General features: G+C 36.5%; 1 protein-coding gene and 1 non-coding gene across 3 annotated transcripts in view; one reads left to right on the top strand and one right to left on the bottom strand.

Annotated features, from left to right (window-relative positions):
* ATP11C (ATPase phospholipid transporting 11C) overlaps positions 1–25,686 on the top strand; it is a 160,085-nt gene that overhangs the window by 11,992 nt on the left and 122,407 nt on the right. The gene's annotated exons all lie outside the window — the stretch shown is intronic.
* LOC118608176 lies at positions 17,189–17,318 on the bottom strand. Its single transcript, XR_004952967.1, has one exon. It is a non-coding gene; the product is annotated as a U6atac minor spliceosomal RNA (small nuclear RNA).

The raw sequence follows: 25,686 nt of genomic DNA, 5'->3' as shown, positions 1-25,686 counted from the left end.
AAGGCAGTGCTATTAAAATATTCTTATGCAAGTTTAGACATATTGCTTATCAAAGATACTAATGAAGGAAATGTTAAAATCAAATACAATGAAACCAAGTCAGAAGGCATATTACTGGATTTATTGATTCCATGTTTGGAATCAATTATTTAAGTAGTCACGAAATTCAGGTGGCATCAACGAATGTCTCTGGTTCTTAATATATACCTAGCATTATGGAAGTTTTTTGAGGTATGAGACTGAAAACTTACCTGTTACGGTGCCCTCACTAAGAAATATAGCCTTAGGGAAATCACTTTCTTATTAAAACCTAATATTCAGTGCATATAGAAGAATACATATAAAATTTAGGTATAATAAAATTGACACCCATGTATCTGCCACCTAAGTTTAGAATTAAAACATTACCAATATAATTTTACCTATGTGCTACTTCCTTATCTCATCCCTATGCCTCTCCCAACCCTGTAACCATTAATTTTATTTCTGAGTCATTCTATTGCTTTAAAAAATAATTTTAACTCATGTGTGCAACCCTAGATCATATATTAGTTTCCTTATTTTGAGCTTTATAAAAATAGTGCTGTTTTTTTCTTACTTGACATTATATTCCTAAGATTCTTTATAAGATTTTATGTAGCTATAGTTCATTCACTGTCTCTGCTGAATAATATTTCACTTTGAGAATATAAATTTATCCATTCTTCTGTTGATGGACATTTAGGTTGTTTACAGGATTTTTTTTTCTGTTATGAACAAATATATGCCTTTTGGTTTATATTTATAAAAGTTTTCCCCTTTGTGTGGGTATGCATGTGTAGGTATACATACACACCTACAAACACTCACACTCAGGCATATTTATAGGAAGACACATATAAAGACAGGTCTTGAAGTGTACAATTTTACAAGAGGAGGTGATATTGTTCTTCAAAGGGATTTTACCAGTATACATTCCCACTAGCAATGTATGAGTTCCCATTGCTTCATATTTTTTCAACACTTGGTATTGTCTGACTTCTTACTTTTGCCATTTCTGTGATTACTAAAGAAGTTAAGTATCTTTGCATGTTTTGGGGCCAGTTATATTTACCCTCTGAAATACTTGTTCTGTCTTGAATATTTACTACTGAGTTGTTTACCCTTTTCATACTGGTTTATAATTAATTATGAGTCCTTTTTATAATCAGGGTATTAATTCTTTGTTGGTTATATTTGTTGCAAGTATCTTCTCAGTTTGTGGCTTGTCCTTTTACTTTTTTTTTGGAGTCTTCTGATAAACAAATCCTTAATTTTGATATAGTTAAAATTTTTGGCCTTTTTCTTCATGGTTAGTGCTTGTATGTATCTTGTTTAAACAGTCCTTCCCTATGCCAGAGTTGGAAAGCTAGCTACCTCTTTATTTTTCCTAAAAGTGTTAAAGTTTGACAAACTATTTTCTGAGCCTCATTTTCAGATCTATAAAATGCAGTTGAACTAGGTGTTCCGTAACAACCTTTTACTCTTTGACATTATGACCTGAAAGTACACTGAAAATATGTGGGTATATTTTCAGAGATCGCAATGTTCTTTTTGTAATCTCCCCCACTGTGAAGTTTCATATTTATTCCTACTTCTCTTTCATTTCCCCAGCCTCCTCTTCCTTCCTGTTTTTTTTCCCCAGAAAAGTAACCAGTTGAATTACGTAGCATTCTAGAGTTTCTATGTTGAAGCAGTGTTTTATAATTGAAATTTGGATTGAGATCATTGTAGATATGCAAGAAATAATAGAAGTCCTATATACCCTTTACCTAGTTTTTCCCAATGGTAACATCTTGCAAAACTGTAGTATAACGTCACAACCAGAATATTGAGATTGATAACATCCACTGATCAGATTTCTCCTGATATACGTGTACTCATTTGTGTTTGTGTATGCATTTAGTTCTATGCAGTGTTATCCCATTTGTATGTATCTACTACCATAGACAAGATTCAGAAGGAAACGTTTTTTAAAAACAGCGTTTTTAAAATTTTATGTCACTGAGTACCTCCAGAGTGTTCTAGAGTGCCCAGTTTGTCTGGTGCCCACAGTTCCAGAGGGTCACTTCAGATTACATAATCCAGAAGCAAATTGATGGCCTGAAACCTTGACCTGAGAGATAAGAGGAACTTTGGTCTTTGGATCTGAGGTTTTGAGAGGCCAGTTGGCATGCCCACAAAATATAATAATCATTTATTTGGAATTGTATATGCTTATATGAATCTGCATTTGAGACGTGCTGGTAAAAGCTGCTGTTGGTCCATCCTACCAGTAGCAGTCATACAAATTCCACCTGATTGTTTGCAACTAAAAACTAGTAGTGGAAAGGAGGAATGATAATCCTTCTAAGATAACAAAGGTATGCCAGAATATCCATTGGTTTATAACTCCATAAATAGAAATTTACATTATCCTCAGGTTGGTAGTCAAGGACGTTTGAAGACTGCATTTATGGAGAGCTACATATGCTTTAACTCATGTCTACCTCAAAATAATTTAAAAGCACTCATCATCTTTAATGCAATCATTTATTCACTGCTTTATTGACTTCTTATGACTGGCCAAGCACTATGCTAAGCAGTGGGGACTGAGTGGTAAGCATAAACAAGTGGTTTGCATCTTTATGAAGCTTATAATCTATTTACAGTTAAAAATTATAATTATTCATTTTTACAAGTTAAGAATAAAGAATAGAAACAGATAACAGAAATAGGGTCTATTTTCGATAAGGGTGGCCAGCAAGTTCCATCTGATAACTGAAGGACTACTTTTTTTTTTCATCAAAATTAAGGGACATTTTATTAATGTTGTTAAAAAGAAACAACAGACCCCAAATGGAACCACTCTTGCTAAGCCCCACTAAGACTTAATTACTAACCTAATTGCAGTTAGAGATTCTCCCAGAAGTGGAATTTTAAACCAATCAGTCTGGAATTTCTTGGTTAGCACTAGTGAGATAATATGCCGGATAGGACCCCCTTCCCTTTCCCTAAGAGAAGGTGACTTTACCTGAAATAAATCCACTTTTAACTTTCTTGTCTCAAACTTTTTCTGCCTTTAAAAACCTTCCATTTTGTATAACTCCTCTGAGTGCACTTTCAGTTGCTAGATGAGATGTTGCCCAATTCATTAATTGCTTAATAAGCCCAATTAGATCTTCAAATTTACTGAGTTGAATTTTTTTCCAATTTAATTTTATTATTAGTTTCAAGTATACAATACATTGGTTAGACATTTAGATAGTTTCTGACTTTTGCTCTTTAACAGAGTCAAGGTCATGAAAGACAAACACTGAGGTGTTGTCCCACACTAAAAGAGACTAAAGAGACCTGACAGTTAAATGCCAATGTGAAATCCTAGATTGGATCCTGGGTCAGAAAAACAACATTAGTGAGACAGTTGGTAAATACAAATGAATTTTATAAATTAAGTAACAGTATTGTAACAATGTTAGTTCCATGATTTCAATCCTGGTACTCTTGTTATGAAAAATATTAACATTTGGGGAATCTGGGTGAAAGTTTATGGGAAATCTTTATGTATTTGCAACTTTTTCATCAGTCTTAAATTATTTCAAAAAGAAAAGTTAAGAAAATAAAAAATTATTTATGGTTGATTAAAAATAGAGTTTAGTGACAGACTGCTTCTACAAAGGGGGTTGTAGAACCAGCTTAGTGGAACCAGCTTGTTCAAAGGCCCTTAGTTGAGCAAGAGCCAGGCGCTTTGGGAAACTGAAAGGAAGATAAATGGAGCTTAAGGACAATTGCAATGGAGGGAAGGGGAAGATGGTAGGGAAAGAAGTATAGGAACTTTTGGGACTCTGTCTTGGAAACAATTTGGATATTATGATCCGAACTTCTTTACTAACAGTGAAGTTGTCCGTTTAATCAATTCACAAATATTTATTGAGTATCCTACCGTGTGTCAGGGTCCCAGGCTAGTGGAGCAGTTCTGCCTTCCTCAGCATTTGGTTTTCAAGTTCTAACCAGCTAGAAGGAAAGAGGGGTCCAGGGCAAGCTTCTTTAGGAACATGACCAGGAAGTTTCATACATCAATATTACCTTTGGAGAAATCAGTTAATGTGGTCCCCCCTAGCCACAAGGGATACAGGGAAATGTAGTTTCTAGCTGAAAAGCCAGGTAGGTGCTCAGGAAGAAAGGATGAACAAATTTGGGCAGACAACCAGTAGACAGGGAGACAGACAACAAAGATAAATAATTGGAATATTTCGTATGCTAGTGAGGAGTGATAAAGGGAAAATAAGGCAGGGAAGGACGATAGGAATTATCAGGTGATCAAGGTTGCAATTTTTCATAGGGTGACAAAGGAAGGTCTCCCTGAAAAGGTGCCAATGTGAATAAAGCTTTGAATGAAGTCTGTGAGCAAGAAATGCCCTTCTGAGTTATTAGGAGGCCTACCATTATGCAGGAGTCGGTTTTCACATCCTTGAATCTTAGATCATGTCTGAAGGTATTTGGTTAGTGGAATGTGGTACCATTATGCCACAGTTTCACTTAGAGCAAGCAATACTAGAAGGCCTTAAACAATGAATACTAGGTTGATGAATTATAATGCTGTGACCTGGACTGAGGCATCTTTCTGAGAGATTTTGGGCTGAAAGATTTTCTCTTGGCTCTTTGATAGATGATGAGCTTAGCTCCCTAAGAGGGGAGGAACTAAGATTCTTCTGCAACTCTCAGTTCAGAGAGTTGCACATTCTTGTTTTATAGGTTTTTTTTCTCCCAGGGAGTTGATTTTTTTCTAAGAATGGGCATTATTTCTGATCTGAGTCTGCTAATAGAACTCTGGTTAATTTCAGTCAGCTGTTTTAAGGATGTGGCAACATAAAAAAAAATATTTTCATGTTCACCCATGATCATCTAAATCTTGATTGGTTTGGCCTTCCAGTTACAAAAAGCAATATTTTCTAGCCCTTCACTATTTTCTTTAATTATATTTGAGTCCTGCTTTAAGTATATTTCAATGTAAAATACATAGTAAGCACCTGTTTCTATTCCTGCATCACTTTTTTTTAAAGGACAACTCTTTTGCTTAATAGGAAAAAAAGAAGAGGATTTTCTGTCAATTTTTTTCTCTAATGCCCTTTCCCACATTCAACACCACTGAGTTTGGATACATAGATTGTCTCTGGGATCTTTGGGATTGTCGTAGTAATCATTATCTTTCATTAGGGAACTTAGAGTTTAGAAAGGAGGATATGATACATAGATATATAACAACAATACAAGGCAGAAGGTGATAAATGCCATGAGATAGGTAAAAATAAAATTGTTCTTATAGTTCACAGACTGCAGAATGTGATGAATAACCCTGTCAGTCTTTGCTTCCACAACTGTGAAAGGAGACAATAAGGTTAACTTTGAGCTTAATATATAATGCTCTCAAAAGGAATTTTCCTTTCTTGGAAAAGGGAAGCATTTGATTTGTCATCCTACTGTTTAAGTATTTTAGTGAATCCATCTTTTTGAAGGTGCTGATAAGATACATTTTTTGCCTCTCATGCTACACCACAGAGAAAACCTCAAGTTTGACTGGAAAAACACCACTGGTCACTTCACAACATTTTACAGTCTTGGAATTTACCCTTAAATTTTTTCACCTCTCTCTCTCACTCCACCTTACCCAGTCCATCACCAAATCCTGCAGATTATGCTGTTTGAATATTTTTTGGTTCCATTCTTAATCCATCACTGCAAAGCTGCTAGACCGATTTTCTTTAAAACATACATTAATTTAAGTCAGTTTCATGCTAAGAAGCCCTAGTGGTTTACCTCACAGTTAAAGTAGGATTTAAACTCCTAACGATGCCTACCAGCTCTGCCTGCCTGTGCACCAACATCTCCTAGTACTGCCTCTTGTCTTGTATACAGCAGTTCCACTGGTTCCACCTTCCTACTGCACACTGCTCCCACTGTATGGAATCCTGTCCCCAAGGACCCCCTTTCTAGTCCTTCTTCAAAACTAAGCTCAAGCACCACTTCCTTAAGGAAGCCTTCCTTTCACCCTTACTCAAGTCAGACCACCCAGTTTCACAGGGTCTCATAGTACCTTTTACTTCTCTTACATAGGTCTTTCTGTAATTGTAATTAATAATCAATCTTGGAACTAATTATTAGCTGCCTACCCTTCTAGAACAAGATTTAGGGATGAGTGCTTTTACATATCCACTGCTCTGTACTCAGATCTAGTATCTAATATGGTGCAGGGCACTGGAATCAATGCTCAAAAAATACTTGTTGCTAAAGAAAAAGCAGAAATTTCCCAAATCATGTAAATTTGGGTTTGGTATTTTTTTTAATGTTGTTGGAATGTTACAAAAGACAAGTATCAAAGACAAGTATCTTCAACACCTGGGAGCTATTAAAAACATACTTCTCTGCCCTCTTCTCCAACTCCGGGGGTGGAGTCTGGCACTCTGTTGTACCAGACCAACCAGGTGATGCTGATGCGTAATGTGTGAAAACCAGTGTTCTATAAAAATATTGACCGAGGGTTAACTTGGGCTAAGTAAAGTGGGAACTTCAATTTAAATCCATTTTCTTTTTTTTCCCCAGAGACTCATAATTTATTTACTATTGTAAGGTACAAGATACCCTGTGATAGCTCTTATGCTCAGACCCCACACCCAGACGTGCTGGTGTGCAGTTTGGGTGTCTTTTGTTGAGTTTTAGATGTTCAGCTTATTGTTGTTTCAAGGGGAGAGATCTGGGGACGTCTTTTACTCTGCCATGTCTCTACTATCAATCCATAAACCCAATTTCAAAATTAAGTGCATTGTTTCTGACCAACAGTGGGTAATAAACTACTTTTCAGTCTCTCCCCTCCTTCCCTTTTTATCATTTGATGTCTTCAGATGTCAACTGAAATATAAGCAAGATCTACTTGATTAGTCGACTGACTTTAAAAATTACATAGCACTTTCAACCTTTGTCCCTCTGAATCTAACTTTTATCTACTGCCATCCAAATCCAGGAAATGGTTATAAAACTAATAATGCCCGTGATTCCAGTGTTGGAGCACTTTGTCTTTGAATTTTTTATATGTTTATTATACAGGGTCAAAACTATTTTTTGCTAAAGCTTAGGTCGTTGTCATTTCTAGATTTATATCTAAAGTATTTGAAGCATTACCAAGGTTTAGATGCATATAATCTTTGCTATCTTTGGAGTCCAGGGCTATGCTACACCATCACTCTTTTTGCTGATGGATTGACTGTATTGTTAAAGGTCACTCATTCTCAGTTTTACTATTGAGTTTACATTTGCTACATGTTTGATTCAAGGACACTTTTTTTAACAAAATCATTCCCTCCTTGTGACTATCAGGTGATCCACATAATAGGTGCCCAAGCTTCATTGATTCTCTTATACCTGTTCAGAAGCACAGAATTTGAATGGAGAAGGGAGGTATCCAAGAAACAAATTTTAAATATTTTTAAAACTTTTTACTTTAGAGTATTTTTAGATTTACAAAAAGGTTACAAAGATAGCACAATAAGTTTTCATGTGCCCCCACATGCAGTTTCCCATATTATTAACATCTTGCACTAATAATGTACATCCGTCACAATCAGTGAACCAATATTGATCCATTATTATTAATTAAAGCCCATACTTTGTTTGGATTTCCTCATTTTCCCATTAATATGATTTTCCTATTCTAGGATCCTATCCAAGATAACATCACATTTAGTTATCATATCTCCTTGGACTCCTTGGCTGTGACAGGTTCTCAGACTTTCCTTGGTTTAAAGGATGTTGATAGTTTTGAAAAGTACTGGTCAGCTATCTTGTAGAATATCCCTCCATTGGGATTTCTCTGTTTTTTTTTTTTTTCTGTTTCCGTGATTAGATTGAGGCTGTTGAGTTTTGGGAGGAAGACTGGAGTGGTGAAGTGCCATTTTTACCACACCACATTTAGAGTGCATGTTATCAATATAACTTATCTCTGTTGGTGTTGACCTTAATCACCTGTCTTTACTAGCGTTTATCAGATTTCTGCACTGTAAAGTTAGTTTTTTTCTCCTTTCCATACTGTACTCTTTGGAAACAAGTCACTAAGTATAGCTGAAGATATTGTTCTTTAAATGTAAGATTCCATGTTTTCTTACTGAGCAGGACCTTCTCCTTATTTTTTGGTATCTCCTTTTTAAGTTTTACTTGGGAGATAAGTATGTGCATTTGACATGTTTCAAATGTTTATTTAAATTGTGAAGTTTATTCAGCTGAAGGGATTTAAAATTAAAATGAATATTTTCGTGAATATTTGTTCTGGAGCAGTTAAGGGAACCTAATATATTTTTGCAAATACTGTCTCCAGCTATTGCCCATATGTACTCTTATTTTTTAGCCTCCAAACCTCTGTTTGCCTGTTGCTGCTCTTAGAATTTAATTGCCTGCTAGCTAAAACCTCTTTGAAAACATTTGAATAGATAGAGTGGCCCAGAATTTTTTTGCTTGGCAAGAACTCACTTGCTAAAATGGTTTTTAATATGTTTGTACCTCTCTGCTGTGCTTCTTTTGCCAGAATAGATTCAGCCGTTAAGATTTGCTTGTCTTAACTCCTTTCTTAATATCTCATAGCAGTGACTGAGCTATTGATCTGAAGGGATAATAACAACTCTGCATGTGTTTTTTGCAGGTTTTGATATTTTAAGAACTGAGAGCTTTGAAAAAGAACATTGCTTTACTTCACATTATCTTGGGGCTTCTTCAATCCAAGTAATATACAGCATATGTCACAAAGAAGGTTCATTCCTAGAAATCACCAGATTCAAAAGGAGCAAAAAATGAGGGAGAAAGAATTATTAGCAAGTGACAGTACTTTCTCAAAGACTGCTGACCAGGGTCAGCGCCATGGACACATTGTCCCCAGCAGCCCCACTCACTCTTTAACTACCCCATCCTTAATTCATGTCCTTGGCACCTAGCAAAACTTAAAGCACTTCTTAGGAAGATTGTTCCCGAAGGAAAGGCACACGGAAAGTAAACAGATAACTATTTGACTCCAGGTGACTTTTGTTAAATAATTTAAATCACATTCTTTAGATGTTATTGCAACTCAGTTATTCATGATTTACCAGTTATTAGACTTTCTCACCTTCTCTTTTCACTTATTTATATTCAAAAGTAACAGTGAAAAGTATTTCCCTAAATAAGACCCTTTCTATTCTCCCAGCTTTCATATAAGTACAAAGGATTATATAGATATTATGGATCAAGCGACCTTTTATTTACATTCCTGCAAATGATAGTCACAGTAACAGAAGAAGATCTGAAAGTACTAACCAAAGAAGTCATCAGCACATTTTGTGTTGAGATTTGTTAGGGAGTTTTGATATCAAGGAATGAGTGTGTCACACAACAGATGAGCCTCTAGGATGAATTTTATTATTCTCCACAGCAGCAAAATCTTATAATCACATGGTGATAATTGAGGCTTTCTCTTGCTTTGGAGTTGGATGTGATCCAAATTGTATAACCTCTAGTGGATTTCCATTCTCTTATGTATTGGAGAACATATGTGCAGATGTAAAGAGATTTTTCTATTGGACTGTGTGTGAAATCCACGGAAAGGGCTAAAAATTAGGAGTGAATGCATTTAATTGAATTTGCTTCCTACCTAATGATGGACATATCTCCCAGATTTGCTGACACTGCAAACATGGAAGGAGCAAAGGCATCTGGGTTTCATTGCTGGCTTTGCCACTAGTTTGTTGTGTAACTTCATTTTTTATGCAACTTTCCTCAGTGGTTCTCAGATTTTTATCTGTACAGTTGGAGTAAATAGGCCAAAGCATTGTTTAAACTCAAGACCTTCTGAGTCTGTGGTTCATAATGGGAAATAAGTGTAGCAATATGAGCCGTCTTCCCAGTTACATGTTATGAGCATATGCTACATTAGGGAAAAATGTGATAGGAATCTAATTGTCCCATAACATACATGTTTTATATATAGTTGGGGTATGGGTCTTGACCAAGGAACTAATGTCAAATTATTATGTTTTCTAGATATGGCTACAAATATCAAAATGAACAAAATATAAATGAATAGGTTTCTGGGTAATACCTAAGGGCCATAGAGCTTTTTAAAATATGTATTCTGGATTAGAAAAATGGTGGTGTATGGAGAAAAGTGAGAAGAGATGTCTATACACTGAATTGCATATTCTTCTTCCCTGTTCCTTCCACTTGGCAGACTCTTTTCTTTCATTGTATTTTTTGAACAATTCTTTTCTGTTCATGGTCTTGCCTCATGCTTTCTGATGTTGGGAGGGCTGTGGGGGCCTGCTGACTTTTATATCTTCACAGCAATCCAGTGGACAGAATTGGGGCAGATCAGCCCTGAGTGAGGCTTTGGGCCCCAACCTATCCTGCATTGAGGAGAATTTCAGGAACCTCAGGCTGCTAGCTCAGCAGATCAGTATGTGTGCTATTCTTATTCTGACTTTTGTGTGCTTACTTAGGTTTTTGTAAGGCTGCTTTTGCTTAGTTCCTTGTAATTAAGAATGGTCTTGTATTTCCGTGCCAGAAACTGGGCCCTGTCCTGTTTTTCACCTGTGAAGTCCTTGAACAGTGGTTGGTGCCCCAGTTCCTCCAAGCTTAGGAATATGCTTTCTTTTAGCCAGGGCTCTTGGGAACTTAAGCTCTGCCTAGATGCCTGCTTGTGGTTGGGACTTTGCAGCTCATTGTTGTTCACTAATTGCTTTTTTACCAGATTTCCTTGCTATTGTATTCTGTCTGCTTTCTCCATGCTGAGTATCATGATGCTCACTGCTCACCTGCTTGGACTTCTGCCTATTGCTGCTCATTCTCCTTTTCCAATTATACACTCTTGCCTACTTGGAATTCCTCCTAGACCTTGCTTCTAGGCCCACCTTCATATACCTGACATTCCCTTCCTCTGACATGGAGGGGTCTGTGTAGACTACAGGGCCTGATCTTCGGAACTGTCTACTTTCAGAAGCTTAATTATTATAGTTAGTGGTTTCCTTTCTCTGGGGCCATTATTAAAAAATGTACTATTAGCTTCTGGCTGACTTGGTTCATTATTTCCTGATCTTATAAACTCACCTGTTGACATTTTTATTGGACCATTTTTGTCTTTAGAACAAATCTTACGCCCCATTTTCAGCCACTTGTTACTTTCTCAAGGGAGTAGCCAAGAATCATAAAATCTTCACATTGGGAGACTTCCAAAGGTATCCAGTTCAACTTTCCATGTAATGGTTGGCTTACCAGCTCCCAAATTAACACATCAGTCACATTTTCCAATAGTTCTCAATTGGTTTCTTGGGCCTAAACTATCAGTTAATTAATTTATTTGTTCAGTCAGTCAACACGGTTACTGAACATCTGTTAGCCAGGGACTGTGTGTGTGTGTGTGTGTGTGTGTGTGTGTGTCCCCATTACTGTCATTAGGGAGCTGCTACTCTGGTGGGTGGGGGGGTGAATAGAGAAATAATCACAGTCACTAACTAGAGACATGCAGTGGGCAGTAAAATGGGTCATTTTTTTCTGCATGACTCAAGGTTGCTTCTTGAAGGGGCTCTACAATTAACACCAACTTTATGGTACTCTCATCAGCTTTTCAACTACCTGAAAAGAGAGAGGAAACTCCCCATCTTCTTTCTGCCTCTGTCTATCCTTGACTTGCCCTTGGAATCATATTTCTAAATGCAAATGTTAGTTCTTACTTTCCTGTTAATAGGCTTTGCATTGTCTACTCCACAAACTGACAGCTAATATTTCGGCACAACTTACAAAGCTCTCAACCTGGGTCGTGCCTACCTCTCCAGTTTCATTATGCACCATTTTCCATCAAGCTGTCAGTGTCCCAGAATTTTGTGCAATTTCTGGACTATATCATGCTTACTCATACTTATATTTCATATGCTGTTCCTGCTACCTGGAATGACTGCCAGTCTTGTTTTCCTAATGAACTCTGGGTGCTGAGAACCTGATGGAAAATGGCATACAAGGAGGAATAAATCACAGTTGTAACTTTCCTCTTCCATTAAGGTGCCCTCCAGCCTGTTAGCTGTTATTGGACCTTAAACATCCCCCACCCCTGCCCACCAGAAGATTGTAAGCTATCGTAGACCGAGCAGTTATCTCTATGTCTTCAGCCTTAACACAGAGCCTGGCCCAGAATGAGCAGTCGATAAATATTTGTTGGTCCCCCTCATGTGGCTGGGGTGTGGCCTTAAAGCAGTGTTCAGCTTTTGATATCATTCCCTCACTGCCTGAATGCAGGACAGTTTTTGAATCTTCCCTTCACTAACCTCTGCACCACTGTTGATCGTCTCTTTGTTATATATAAGTGGTTTGGAAAACTCACTTGTATTCTGAAGTATTTGGGCATATTACATCCCTAGTTTATTGAAGTATTTTTCTTTATTGCTATTTCTGTGAAGGGATTTGGGAAAATTTATAAACACAATTGAATGACCATTTCCTCCCAACTGCTTATTATTTTTTAAACTTTACTAGTACATTTCTCATTCAAATCTAGCTTTTAATTCACAATGTCATCATATATTTTCTCTTTTATTTCTTTAGGAGGATAGTTCTGAAGAATTTCAGTATGGAGTCAGCAAGACTTGAGTTTTAACTTTTGGCTGTGTAATTTGTTTGATATGAAAAATTTGGGTAGTTTACTTAATTTTGAGAAACTTCAGTTATCTTTTCTGTAAACAGGTTGTAATCATACCTCAGAAAGTAAGGGATACATTACTCTCGTACAATGCTAACCATAATGCTGAGATATGGACATTTGTTTTTGTCTCCAATGTGATTTAATCTTGTATTTACTCACATTTCAATTTGTTAATGACATCAAATGAGAAAGGTTTTCTTTCTTTCTTCTTTTGTAAATTCTGTAATTAGTAATAAATTCCTTAAGAGAAAAAAAATGTCTAGCATCCAAAGATGCTGAAGGAAAGCACATTTGGTGTATTTCTTTCCAATAAAATGTTACCATATGAATGTTGTCCAATAGTAATTCCCTCAAAAAAATTCTGCCAGCAAGCTATCAGAAAATTTAACCATATCAGCTGAAGAGATTGGTTTTGTTAAAACTGTTGACCACTTTTATCCTAAAGTATTTATATTTATATATATATATACATACATACATACATACATATACATACACATATACATACACATATACATACACATATATACATCATATCAGACAAATACAGTTTAAAACTAGTCACTAACCAAAAAAGTAATGTGTTTGAGTATGTAATATGTATTTGTAGGAGATATAAGTAGTGCTTTACTTTAAAATATAAATTTTTAGAAATTGAAAAAAATATTTGTTGGGTGAATGAATGAGTGAATGAAGAAATGAAGAAGACAAGTCTTCTTAGTATGTTTTGTTAGTTTAGGTTCCCTTGGGGCTCTGAGAATGCTACTTAAATAACTACTACCACTGTTTTGGCTATAGCTCCCTACAAATCCAGGACCATGCATGCTGGTTTATCCACTACTGTAGTGGCCCCAAACTTTTTTGACACCAGGGACTGGTGCTCCTATGAGAATCCAATGCCTACTAATCTGAGGTAGAGCTGAGGCGGTGATGCTAGTGCTGGGGAGGGGCTGAAAATACAGATGAAGCTTCGCTCACTTGCCTCTCACTTTCTGTTCTGTGGCCCAGTTCCTAACATGCTGCAGACCGGTAGCAGTACTGGTCCACAGCCTGGGGTTTGGGGACCCCTGCTAGACACCTGCCTATAACTGTCACTGAATAGCTTTCCAAACAAGGAGAAAGGCCCTTGGGGGTGGGAGTGGGGATTGGACAACTCTTTAGCTTCTCCTGCCCTGCAGTCTCTGGCTGACAAGATAAGCTTCTACTGTGTCTCTTCAAAATTAATCAAGAGAAAGAAATCTCACAGAATGAATATGCTTTTTCCCTGCTCTTATAAATCAGAACACTTGTAAATTAATGAGAATTAGTACTTGAACAGGTTCCTGTCTCATTAGGCAGTCCTTTGAATGAGTCAGCTACAAACTGAAGCAATTGGTAATGACAGTTAGTGGCCATTTATCATTTTAGGTTAATCTGTTTCAAATAAATAGCAAATGTGGTATTTTGGTCTTAAATTACATATTTATCAGTTTTTTTCCCACAGGCCTTTTTTACACAATTTTATCAGTGAGCCCTGAAAGACACACAAAACTATCTTTATCTCCCTATCCTTTAATCATGGATCTTAAACTTATAGTTAAAACTCAGCACTTTTAGTTCAGATTAGTTGGAGATCTCTGCGTAAAATAGTTGGCCAATTTTGAAGTGTTGTGCATTTTTTTCCTATTTATTGAGGTATAATTTACATACAATAAAATTTACCTTTTTTTTAGTATGTACAAGTCCATGGATTTGGCAAAATTATACATAACTTGTAGGCACTACTGGAATCAAGATAATAGAATTTTCTGTCATGCAAAATGTTCTCACATGCTCCTTTGTTGTCAGTCCCCTCCCTATACTGCGAACCCCTGGCAACCTACTGATCTGATATCTGTCTCTATAATTTTGTCATTTTCACAACTTCATATAAATGGGATCAAAACGTATAACCTTTTGAGTCTGGCGTATTTCAGTTAGCGTAATGCTTTTTAGAGTCATGTATGTCATTGTATTCATTCAAAGTTTGCCACCTTTTATTGCTGAGTAAAATTCCACTATATGAATGTACTACACTTTGTTTATCCATTCAACAGTTGATTGTGAATAAAGATGCTCTAAACATTTATATTCAGGTGTTTGTGTGGACATATATCTTTATTTCTCTTAGGTAAATACCAAGGAGTGGGATGACTTGTTTTTTATAAGTGTATGTTTAACTTTATAAGAAATTATCAGACTTTTCAAAGTGACTCAGTTTTGATTCCTATCAGCAATATATAAGGCTGCAGTTGCTTCAATATCTTCTCCAACATTGTTATTGTCTTTTAAAATTTTAGCCATTCTAGTAGTTGGTTAGTGATAATCTCATTGTAATTTTCTGCATTTTTCCTAATGACTAATGATTTTGAGCAAGTGTCTGTTAATGGTTTTTAATTGGGCAAGTTTTTAAATATACAGTTTTGTGTGTGTCTGTCTATACACACTCACAGAGACATAATTTTGAGGGTTCTTTATGTATTCTGGTTACCAGCCTTTTGTCACATATGTGTTTTACAAATATTTTTCCCAGTCTATGTCTTGGTTTTTTTTTTAATGTTATTTTATTATTAGTTTCAGGTATACAGTACATTGGTTAGACATTTATACAGTTTATGAAACGATCCCCCTGATTGCTCTTTCTCTCCTCTGGCTCTTCACCTAGCCATTACATTAATGCTAACTGCATTCCTTATGTCGTGCCCCCCCACCCCATAACCATCTATCAACTACTAATTTGTACTTCCTCAACCCTTAACACTTTTCTCCCAATCCCTCAACCCTCTTCCCCTCTGGCCATCACCAGATCATCCTCTGATTTGTGAGTCTGTTTTCAATTAGTTCTTTTTGTTCCTTAGATTCTGCATATAAGTGAAATCATACGGTATTTATCTCTCTCTGTTTGACTTATTCCATCCACCATAATAACCTACCTTTAGGTCTATAATGTAGTTGGGAATGGTAGGATTTCATTTTTTTTTAATGGCTGAGGATTATTCCACTGTGTATATGAACCCTAATGTCTTTATTCAGTCGTCTGTTGATAGACATGTTTTCTTATTTATTTTTATTTTCTTATTGTCTTCCGAAGAGCAAGTTTTAAATTTTGATGAAATTCAGTTTATCATTTTTTTCTTTTATGGTTCATGCTTCTTTTGTCCTATGTAAGAAATAATCACCAGACTTAAAATCATAAACATTTATTTTTTTTCCCAGAAGTTTTATAGCTTTAGGGTTTGATTTATATTTCAGTCTTTGATCCAATTCAAGTTATGTATAAAGAGCACTGTTTCAGTTGAGGTTCATTATTTAATATAGATATGTTCTATTGTTCCAGCACCATTTGTTGAAAGACTAATAGACTCCTTTGTCTACTGAATTAACTTTGCCACTTTGTCAAAGATCAATTGACCATATGTATGCATAGATCAATTTCTGTTCTGCTCTGTTGACTATGTGTTTATCCTTTTGCCAGTATCACACTGTCTTGAATAGTATAGCTTTATACTAAGTCTTGAAATCAGTTGGTTTGAGTCCTCCAGCTTTTACTTTTCCTGATTTTTTTTAGTTATCCTAGATTATTTGTTTCCCCATATGACTTTTAGAACCACCTTACAATTTTTTAAGAGAGAAGCCTGCTTGAATTTTATTTAGGGTGGAATTGAATCTATAGATTAATATGGGAGAGAACTGCAGTATTGATGATGTTGAGTCCTTTGATTCATGAACACAGTTTATCTCTCCAATTACATTTTCTTTGGTTTTTCTCATCAGTGTTTTTCGTAATTTTCAACATATAAATCTTGCAATACTTCGTTAGATTGATCCTTGAGAATTGCATATACGTTGGTGCTCTTATAAATGATGCCTATAAAACTTTCAGCCCCCAGTTGCTCAGTGCTTGTATGTAAAACTATAATTGGTTTTTGTATAGTGACCTTCTATTTAACAGCCTTGCTGAAGTCACTTATTAGATCTAGTAGTTTTTGTAGATGCTTTTTAGACTCTCTGCTTTTATAAATATGCCTTCAGTGAAGGGAAAAAAGTTTTATTTTTCCTCTCCAATTTTATCTTTTCTTTTTCTTACTGTATTAGCTAGGACTTCCATCTGGTATGATGTTATATAGAAGTGGTAAGAGCAGATTCCTTGCCTTATTCCTGATTTTAGGGGAAAATCAGTCTTTTATCATTAAGTATGATTTGGCTGTGAGTTTTTTTTTAATAGATGTTCTTTATTAGGCTAAGGAAGTTTCTTTCTATTTCTAGTTAGCTGAGTATTTTTAAAAATCATAAATGGCTGTTGAATGAATGTCACACTCTACATCTATATAAATATTCATATGAATTTTCTTCCTTAGGTTGTCGATATTGTGAATGACATTGTTTTGAGTTATGAATGTTGAACCAAGCTTGTATTTCTAGGCTAAATCCCATGTGACCATTATATATTATTCCCTTATATTTTATGGATAAATATCATGGTTAGATGTCACAAAGTTGTTTACCATTACTTAACCATATGTGTGTTTTGTAGGTTAGTAGAAAGGACCACTTCCGTCCTTGTTAGAGTACTTTTACTTCATCTTCATTTGATCTTCAGGCTATCAAAAGAGAGCAAGGGGAAGGGCAACAAATACAACAAGTGTCTATGCACCAGGCAGTGTGTATGTTTATTTAATCAAATATAATGGGAAATTGAGGTCTATCAAGTAATTTGTACCACTGAAGTCTTGCAGCTAGTAAATAATAAGGTCACAACTTAGGTGCAGGTTTGTTTATCAAACCCCATGGTCAGCCCACTACATTGTATTGCCTTTCTGTGGAAATGAATGAGAGCATGTATCTGAGTGGGAGAGAGGAAGACCAACAGGCACAGGGACAGGGAGGGTAGGGAAGAGATTGATTGAAATTAGGAAAGGGAGAGCCACTTTACCACCCACCTTTCTTTGCTATCTAAGAATCTGGGCTTTTAGATATCTTGGTTTGTGTCTCAACTCTGCCATTTACTTGATTTGTGGCACATTTGTCTCACTGAGACTCATTTTTTAAAAATTTCAAATGTAGAATATTAACATAGGTTATGAAGAATACAGATAATATTTGTAAAGTGCCTTGTACATAGAATGTGTGCAATATAATAGTGTCCATTACTATCATAATTATTGATTTCTTACTACTAAATGTACTTTATAACTGGAAATAATTAATTTGGATTTGGAAAATGCCAAATGTAATTTAGAATGATTTCTACAGTATGTTTAGTTCTTTTGCCAAAATAGCCTAGAGCAAGTTCCTTTTTAGAAAAATGAACTTAGTTTCCTCTACTTTTTACTAGTCTCCTTCATGAGTCAAAACAATACCAATTTACTAAATCAATTTGCAAATTTGGAAGATTTTAAAAGTTCTGCAGAATGCTTTAGGCTTTAGAAATGAGTGTGTGTGTGTGTGTGTGTGTGTGTGTGTGTGTGTGTGTGTGTTGTGGGGGGTCTAGAAATAGTTGTCCCAGCCCAGAGAACCAGGATGCCATTTTCATTTTACATGGCCAGCCAACCATTGATAGCTAGCTTTAGTCCCTTAGCTCATGCCTATCTGATCTGACAGTTTCTGAGTCATCATAATTCTCTTCTCTAACTGACACAAACCACTTCAGGCTATTTGGAGGTAATGATGGCCTTTTTCAGTAAGGTTATTTTGGTTATCATAAGTAGGGCCCCTAGAGCTTCTGTGTTTCATCAGTCAAGTTGGAAATAACAATGAGAAAAAGAGCTGGGTCTGAGAAAGGGCAGCAGGCCATCATTGAATGACATTTCAGTGCCTAGGACCACAGGAGGGCTGTTGACTTCTAGAAATTGATTCTCTTTACTATTTCATTCCATAGCAGTACCCTTTCAACTTAAAGTGCTGTTTGACAGATGGAAGTAAAGGAAAATCAATTGTATTTTGAGAATTTTTGGACAGTATCACACCATCCCTTGATATTGCTGCAAGTCAGAATTGGCAGTCACTAGTCTTTTTTTTTAACAGCTCTATCGAGATGTGATTGTTTTTTCAAAATAATGCACATATTTAATGTATACAATTTGATGGGTTTGAACATATGCATGCCTTCTTGAAATCATCACCACCATCAGGATAATATACATATCAATCACCTCCAAAAGTCTCCTCCTGCACTTATGTTTTATTTTTGTGTGAGTGGTAAAAACTCTTAACTTGAGATCTACCCTCTTAACAAATTTTTAAATGACAATAAATAAATTAGAGTAGGTATTATTTTATACTTTATGATGGGAAAAAAGTAGACCTTAGGGATATGTTTTCCCAAAGATCACCATTGGATATTGTACCAAAACCCAATTCTGATTGTTATCCAGTGCCAGGCATAAGACCTCTGGGCCTTGAGCCTGGTCTGGCTCACTAAACTTCATTAATCTCATACACATTCAAAAACTAAGTGTCTAATGACTACCTTTGTCTCCACAGTTAGGATCAACAAATGTGAATAGATGTCCGGCTTCAACGAGAGTTCATGAAATAACTAGTTGGTGGAAGATAACATGTTGGGAATAACTTCTACCCTTCATTCCTATAACTTTCTCATTCTAGATTGACTACACAGAGAGTTCAGTGTCCCAGCAGTAATGTTCAGAAGTTGATTATTAAACTTTTGGATGGTTTTAATCAAAATGTTGGGCAGTAAGTTGAGGCCCAGCCTGGTGGATATGGGGGGCCTCTTGTGTAGCTACTTTGTGTTAAACATTATTATAAGCATTATAGGGGCAGAGAGATTAAAGCGAAATAAACAAAAATATGATTCTACTCTTTAGGAACTCACAAGCTAGCAGCCAAGATGGAAGGATACATCCATTTGCTTCCTTCATCCAGTCTGTGTTCCATTCTGCAAGCAGAACAGTGTTTCGAAAAAATGTGTCCTTTCCTTGCTTAAAAAATTCAATGATACTCTTGTTCACAGGACCAATTCTAAGTTTCTTCACCAGACGTACAAGGTTTCTCTGATTTGGCTCAGCTCCTTCTCCCTCTATACCTATACCTCCACAGCAAACTCCAGGCACACACTACTTAGGATGCTCAGAGGACCTCATGACTTTTCATACCTCTAGGTGTTTACTCATATGCTGGGCCCTCTGTCTAGACTGCTGTGTTAGTCTGGGTTCCCTGAGAAACAATTTTAGGATTAAACTGGCAAGGATTTTATCAAGGGAAACCACCTGTGTGGGAGGCATTGGGGAGGGAGATTAGAAGGGTAGGTGTACCATTAGTCTATGATGCAAGCCTGACCCCTAGTGAAGAGGAGAGAGAGCAGCTTAGGCAGAAGCTTTCTAGACTGCTGTGCAGTTAAAGGAAGGTTCAGAAAAGCCTTGGGGAAGTCCAAAGTCAGCAGTCAGTGGAATCCTGTTCCTGCTATACTCAGGCATTGATCAGGTAGGTATAACCCATTGGAGTCATGACTTCAGCATAAACTTAGGATGAATTTCTGAGGCAGCAAGCAGCCCAATTGTGTACCTTGTAGTTGGCCTTCCTCTTAGCCTCCATAAATGCCTTTCCTCTTCCATTTATTTCCTACTAGTTATCCTTATAAGGTCCACTTTTAAATGTTTCATCTTCTAGGAAACTTTTTCTTGAAGGAAATTCTCAGCATGTCACATGATGGTCCCACTGCCTATAATGATCATCCCCTAATCTTTGCCTGATTAATTCCTTAATACACTTACTTGAACTCCTGCCACCTGTTATAGGACCACAAAATAGTAGGTGCTCAGGAAATATTTATTGACTGAATGAGTTGGTAGGACTTGGACAAGCAGATAGAAGAGAGAATATAGTTGAAGCAGAATGAACTTCTTGAGCAAAGCCATAGAGGGGGAAAAATGAAGAATATACTGTGTTTCTTCCTTTTTCAAGTATGTCATACCCCAAAACTGTCATTTTGGGGAATGTACTATGATGCAAAACAGTGAGGGAGGGAGTGTCTTCCTGGCACTTGAAAATGATTCATTTTTGAGAACTTTGTTGAGAACAATGTTTTGAGTATTTCTTGAGAGACTTCTTTCCTGAGAGAAAACAGAGTTGATGGAAATGGAATTTTACTGTTGCCAGGAAAAGTGCGATAAAGATCAAATCTCATACAACTACTACCAGAATAGAAATTTCCATACAGCAAAGAGATTTCAAAGTCCTAGCTAATGGCTCATATGTGTTCAGTATAAAGTGCAGCCAAACTGTAATGCAATCTGACAAATTTTTATAACCCAGTTTGTAACATATGAATTAGTAGAGACCCATTCATCTCAATGTTTGCTTACTCTGCCAAGTGTTGATCATATTTTTGATGGAAAGAAACAGCTGGCCAAGATCCAAAATCTCAGTATCACTGCCAACCACCTACCACTGCCATGTGTTGCCAGGTGAGAGAGACATGTTGAGAATAAGGCCTGACAAAATCACTCCATCAGCAACTAGAGATTTCACCCCTGATCTCTATGTAATGTTATACTCTGGTGACCTGGGTTGGACCATGTATGAGGCAGGCATTTCTTTTTGCCCAGACCTGAGTCTGTCCTATGCAGTCTTCCTCATGTCTCATTTCTCCAGAGTTTCCACTTGAAGAGATGCAAGTTTTCTTCATTTGTAATGTGGAGGTGAATCACGTTTCCTATATCATGGACTTACTATGAGTATTCAACCAGGCAATGCATGCTAAGGCTTAGACTGTGGGTCTGTGAGTTAAATCTTAACATTTCTAGGTATTATCAAAGTTGGTTGTTCATGCACTTGGTGAATGTCTGTTCTGTGTTAAAGCAGAAAGGGACTTAACAGGGATATAAGCTACTATGGCCCATTCTGTAATTAACATACATAGTTGCTGATATCCATGTCTTTTCTCAAGTGAGGACCATTGATTTTGCCTTGTGCATAAACAAAATTACTTCCTCCTCCACTGTACTCTGACCTGGTGTAGAATACCTTTTCTTCTCTTCCTCATTATCTATATTTCTTACCTTCAAATTGCCATTAAAATTCTCCTTTAGGTTGTAATAACTAACTTAACAAAATCCCAGACATGTGAAAATAAGATTGATGCATAATGCATTTCCCTCGATGTTTTTATCAAATCAGGAAGCTCTTTTACCCAATAGCTCCTGCCTTCCATATCCTTTCTTGCATTTTAGTGGAATAGTTCACTTGGAATATTATCCATTTACTTCTGTTTTTCACTACTAACAGAGTCATTAGTTTTGCCAGAGCTGCTCTTTCACGTGTGTTTACACACATGTCTCTTAACCATTTACTCCTTTCTTTTCCAGGTCTCACCATTAAATTAAGAACTACTCCCATCTCACTTCTCTATTGAAAGCCAAAAACAAGAATTAAATGATGACCGATAGGAAATAGATTACCTTTGATAAGTGTGTACCAAGGCAAAGGAAAGCCATAAATTAAAAAAAGGAAACTACTATTTGAAGTCCCATAGGTATCTTATACTCAATATGTCCAAATCTGAACTCACTTCTCTGTGTCTTCTCTAAGCCTCTGGCAGTCAACTCTCAAGATATTTCTCAAATGGGTTTATTTCTTTCTCATTCCCCTTGTCCTTGATCTGGGCCTGGCCCTCATCATTTTGCATCTTGAGGCAATAACTCCTATCTTTATCTTCCTTCTAGTTCTGTCTCTTTCCCCAACCCCCATCTGTCTACACAGCCTAACAAGAGGGTGCTTCCCCCTCCCCTTTTTTAGCTTTTTTTTTTTGTAAAATGACACACGGATTAAATTAAATTATGTATAGCTTAATACAATATTACAAGGCACACTTACCTAAAATCCCCATCCAGATCAAGAAATAGAACATTGTCAGCCACTCCAGAAAGTCCTTTCCCGTGCTGTTTCAATCATAAACCCTTTCTTCTTCCAAAGCAAATATTAAAGTAGTTATTTCCTTACATTTCTTTATCACAAGGATACTTTTTTAAAACATTGGTTTTGTCATATCCAGTTACCTCTGCGATAAAGGCTAGGGATGCTGAAATTCACACATAGGTTTTGTCAGGCCTACCTTTGCAGCTCCTTTCTGTGTCTACTTCTCTCTCTAATTCCCCAGTCTCTGGCAATGCTGGATTATTTACAGGCTCCCAAATACCTCAGATGCCTCTTGGTATTTGCCATATACCTCTAGGCATTTACTCCTGCTTTTTGGAGTTTTCTCTCTTCCCAACTCATGTCATTTCTGCTATGAAGCTGTCCTGGATCTCTTCTCCCTGACATACCTGAGACAGAATGAATTCCTCCCATCTCTGTTCTGTGCCCATTATGACATTTTACATGTGCTTTTATTAACATCATATTGTCTCTGGCACCTAACAGATTGCATTATGTATAGTAGGTGCTTAGTGAATGTTTATTGAATGAATCTATGTAATTGATCTTTAAAGCTCTTTCAAGGTGTATCAGATTTTCTTCAGAATTGACTCAGAAATTATGTACTCAATCATATGATCAAGCTTGTGTTTCCTTAGTATTCCTTCCAATTTCAGTTTTTTAAGTTAAATTAATTTTCTGTCAGTAACTAACATTTTCAATATTTAGTTTTATTATTTTTTCTTTGTACATGTTTGATATTTTGACTACATTATTGATGAAACAGGCCTTTGTGAGCTTTTCTGGCTACCTATACATCATTTTTATTGTTTCCATAGTAACAACTAATAATTATCAAGCACCAACTATGTGCTAGGCACTGTGCTCAGCCCTGTCTATGTATTATTTACTGACTTCTCACCATATTTTCATTTTACAGGTCAGGAAGCTGAAGCTTAGAGAAGTTAAACAAGTTAAGGTCATAAAGCTTGAAAAGTGGTAGAGCAAAGGTTCAAATCCAGGCAGTCTGACTAGAAATGCTCTTTTTACCATTGTTATTGCTCATTAAGAAAATTAATACGTTCTCAATTGCAAACTGGGTTTTTGCAAGGCATCTATGGAGCATTGTTCATTTGTGGAAGTATGTTGACCATTGTTTCACTGGACTCTAATCAGGTCTTTAAGTTCTTCATTCCTCCTTCCTATAGCTGCTTTTATTCTTGGCTCTAACTCTGTTGACATTAGGTGTGCATATCTTTTGGCTAATGGGTGGCAGCTTGGTTAATGGCTCTCAGCAAGCCACAAATAAGGAGATTGTTTTCGTATTGACATATCTCTTCTCAGCCACATGTATTATTTAGCTTATGGCTGCTGCCTTAAGTATTGTTTGCCTTGTGCCTGGCCCAAGTGATAAGTTGTATCTTTTAAAATAATATTGGTCATTAACGTTAATTGCTATTGCCTAACTTCCCTATGAGTTACTAAAAGAATCTTCAAGTATAAACAATTAAAGAAGCACTTACGTGGAAGAACACCAGTACAGGAATGTCCAGTAGTTGGTAACACACCTGAGCCATGGGGCTTACAGAAACCCAGACCAGGGACTTGGGAGTAATTGGGTCTGAGACAGCAGCAATGGAGCCTCAGCCATCTCGGGAATCATTGGTGGTCAGTGGTAAGTGGGCAGAAAGGAACACAGATGCATGACGTCTGGTCTCACATGTGTAAGTATGGCAGAGTCAGTGTTTGTCTTTTTTTCCTTTATTAGTATGTCAGCTTCTCCAGGGCAAAAATTGTAATTTGTTTGAGCCTCATGCCCTTTAGTACTGCCAAGTCCTGCATGTGGCATATAGATAAGGCATTGCTCACCCGCTAGTGTTTGTTGTCTGCTTTAAAGAACTCTCTTAATACATTTTGGTTTTTAAAGTCAACTTTCCAATTCAGCAAATTACCAAGATTTATCTAGAATGTTTTGATTTTGTAAAACCTTATTGCATATAACTATTTCTTAAAACTAACAGCAACAAATAACAGCAGTTAACATTTTTAGTTCCCCTAGCAAATGCTAGGTGCTATTTAAATTGCTTTATACAGTTATCTTTTAAGAGTACTCTCATAGATCCTTTGAAGTTGGTAATATTATCTCCGCTTTAAAGCTAAGGATGCAAATGGGTTATCACAACTTAGAAGATTTTTTTGTAAAATAGATCTGTTGTGTTAGGAATTTGAACTACATTTGCTGCCTCAGGTACTGCTTTATTTGGAAAGAACACTTGAACATCAGTATAATTGGGAGGGCACTTCTGGAGATAATGGTTTTCACTTAGATCACTTGCATGTCATTATTTGGGGCGGGGGCGAACACCACTTCTGTTTCTGTTCACTTGTTAGAAAAGTGACCATGGCTTTTTCTTCCAGTTGATAACTTTATCAATAATAACTTTTCTAGTAAGTTTTTTTTTGATGGGGAGTGCGGTTCAAGGATATGTTTTATTGTTGTTTCTCCAGATTAACCTACTCTCTGTTATAGTGTAAACTATAGTCTCTGTTATAGTTACCCTACTCTCTGCTATAGAAGGATTTGGTGGCTGATGGTTAATAGTTTCACTCTTTTGTCAGTTCCTGATACTACAGATGAAGTAATGCATTTTCTTGTCAGGTAAAATGTATAAGGCTGCTGTTCAACTTAGAAAAATCAGCTAAAAGTACTTCTCAAAAAAAATTTCAGAAACAGTTTGTGACTTTTCCTTTTTTCATTTTCCTACCTTGTCTATCTGTCCCTTGAGAAAACTTCATACCTCCTAAAAGGCCAGGGTGCTCTCCATGTTGATAATGCACCAGGATTATTGGTACTGTTCTCAAAAGAATCCTATGTTGCTATCTTGTTTACCTTGAGGAAGGATCTTCAAAGGTGCTTTCCTTTTCTTGGCTAAAGAACATGAGAAGGGCAATACCAAGATTTAAGTAGCCAGATGAGAAACCAGATAGATTCTAGAAATAGGTACCTAAGTTCATGTAATTTTATTCTGAGCACATGACATGTGTGTTCATGGGTTTTATCTTTTTGCACAATGGAAATAAATGAACGGATAATG

Source organism: Rousettus aegyptiacus, unplaced genomic scaffold (genome assembly GCF_014176215.1).
Source record: "Rousettus aegyptiacus isolate mRouAeg1 unplaced genomic scaffold, mRouAeg1.p scaffold_m13_p_9, whole genome shotgun sequence".
NCBI lineage: Eukaryota > Metazoa > Chordata > Mammalia > Chiroptera > Pteropodidae > Rousettus > Rousettus aegyptiacus.
Note: the sequence above shows the minus strand (reverse complement) of the source record. Positions and strands in the feature narration are given on the sequence as shown.